Source organism: Salmo salar, chromosome 02, assembly GCF_965601325.2.
Source record: "Salmo salar chromosome 02, fSalSal1, whole genome shotgun sequence".
Taxonomy (NCBI): domain Eukaryota; kingdom Metazoa; phylum Chordata; class Actinopteri; order Salmoniformes; family Salmonidae; genus Salmo; species Salmo salar.
Window position 1 is genome coordinate 15,500,001 of NC_138292.1, and position 2,500 is coordinate 15,502,500.

Genomic DNA, 2,500 nt, shown 5'->3' on the forward strand with positions numbered 1-2,500 from the left:
TCACTATTAAATGTTTGCCATCCGATATCTTATAATGGCTTTCTGCCAGAAATCAAAGATCTCTGGATGAGTTTTCTGTACTGCTGCCAAGTCTCTCCCTGTGCTTCCAATTAGTGTTTATTTCTTCTACCGTTCCTCTCCCCTCTGCTCCTCTGCTCCCTCTGCCCCTCTGCTCCTCTGCCCCTCTGCCCCTCTGCCCCTCTGCCCCTCTGCTCCTCTGCCCCTCTGCCCCTCTGCCCCTCTGCCCCTCTGCCCCTCTGCTCCTCTGCCCCTCTGCCCCTCTGCCCCTCTGCCCCTCTACTCCTCTGCTCCTCTGCCCCTCTGCCCCTCTGCCCCTCTGCCCCTCTGCTCCTCTGCCCCTCTGCCCCTCTGCTCCCTCTGCTCCTCTGCCCCCTCTTCTCCTCTGCCCCTCTGCCCCTCTGCCCCTCTGCTCCTCTGCCCCTCTGCCCCTCTGCTCCTCTGCCCCTCTGCCCCTCTGCTCCCTCTGCTCCTCTGCCCCCTCTGCTCCTCTGCCCCTCTGCTCCTCTGCCCCTCTGCTCCTCTGCTCCTCTGCCCCTCTGCTCCTCTGCCCCCTCTGCCCCTCTGCTCCTCTGACCCTCTGCCCCTCTGCTCCTCTGCTCCTCTGCTCCTCTGCCCCTCTGCCCCTCTGCTCCCTCTGCTCCTCTGCCCCCTCTTCTCCTCTGCCCCTCTGCTCCTCTGCTCCTCTGCCCCTCTGCCCCTCTGCCCCTCTGCTCCTCTGCCCCTCTGCCCCTCTGCTCCCTCTGCTCCTCTGCCCCCTCTGCTCCTCTGCCCCTCTGCCCCTCTGCTCCTCTGACCCTCTGCTCCTCTGACCCTCTGCCCCTCTGCTCCTCTGCCCCTCTGCTCCTCTGCCCCTCTGCTCCTCTGCCCCTCTGCCCCTCTGCCCCTCTGCTCCTCTGCCCCTCTGCTCCTCTGACCCTCTGCCCCTCTGCTCCTCTGCCCCCTCTGCTCCTCTGCCCCTCTGCCCCTCTGCCCCTCTGCCCCACTGCTCCTCTGACCCTCTGCCCCTCTGACCCTCTGCTCCTCTGCCCCTCTGCTCCTCTGACCCTCTGCTCCTCTGCTCTGTGTACACATGTTGCTCTTCCTTCAGGAAAGCCTTCATCACAACTTTGTTCATTTACACAATTTCTCTCGTTCACTTTCGCTTGTAAATGTCCACACTCACCGAAAATGACATTTATTAGCTACTAGCTATGCTTGTGTAACTTTATGAGCAGGATTTGCATTTGCGATTAGTTTATGTTCGTTTTCGCTCATTAGCGTTTAGCTAACAGCATCTATGTGATATAGCTATTAGTTTGTGCGACTTTTGTTAGCATTCTGGTATTAGAGGCCCAATGGGCTTTTCTTTCGTTTTTAGCGCCCCCTTGTGTGCTGTGCCGGTTATACCGTAAATCCCGGGATGAGAGAAGGTTGGGATGACGAACATCTGGATAACGCCCAAGCCTAACACACACACACACACACACACACACACACACACACACACACACACACACACACACACACACACACACACACACACACACACACACTCAGACACACACACACACACACACACACAGCCTAGCCTGGAGTCAGACAGTGCACATTGATGTGTGAAATGTGTTTCTCTTTCTGAGCTTTAGTTGATTACTGAGAGTGTTTTGTCCCAGGCTCGTCTCCCTCCACCTGCTTTTCCAATTAACAGATAAGACTCAGTCAATAGCAGCAGTGACTGGGCTGGAGTTGGGCTGGGTGGGCTGTGGAACTGGGCTGGAGTTGGGCTGTGGAACTGGGCTGGAGTTGGGCTGGGTGGGCTGTGGAACTGGGCTGGGTGGGCTGTGGAACTGGGCTGGAGTTGGGCTGGGTGGGCTGTGGAACTGGGCTGGGTGGGCTGTGGAACTGGGCTGGGTGGGCTGTGGAACTGGGCTGGGTGGGCTGTGGAACTGGGCTGGGTGGGGCTGGGTGGGCTGTGGAACTGGGCTGGGTGGGCTGTGGAACTGGGCTGGGTAGGGGTGGGGCTGAGCTGGGTAGGGGTGGGGCTGGGCTGGGTGGGGGTGGAGCTGGGCTGGAGCTTTGCCGGGTGGGGGCTGGGGCTGGTCTGGGGCTGGCTTGAAGCTGGTCAAATTGGGCTGGGCTGGGTGGGGGTGGAGCTGGGCAGGGCTGGCCTGGGTAGGATTGGCCTGGAGCTGGGCTGGGTAGGGCTGAAGCTGATCAAAGTGGGGCTGGGTGGGGGCTGGAGCTGGTCTGGATGGAGCTGGTCTGGGTGGAGCTGGTCTGGGGCTGGTCTGGGTGGGGCTGGAGCTGGAGCTGGTCTGGGTGGGGCTGGAGCTGGGCTGGATGGGGCTGGAGCTGGTCTGGGTGGGGTTGGGTGGGGCTGGAGCTGGTCTGGAGCTGGTCTGGGTGTGCCTGGGTGGGGCTGGAGCTGGTCTGGGTGGGGCTGGAGCTGGTCTGGGGCTGGGTGGGGCTGGAATGGTCTGGGACTGGGGCTGGCTGGAGC

General features: G+C 60.9%; 1 protein-coding gene across 3 annotated transcripts in view; it reads left to right on the forward strand.

Moving 5' to 3' along the window:
• LOC106594804 (polypeptide N-acetylgalactosaminyltransferase 1) overlaps positions 1-2,500 on the forward strand; it is a 124,128-nt gene that overhangs the window by 62,563 nt on the left and 59,065 nt on the right. The gene's annotated exons all lie outside the window — the stretch shown is intronic.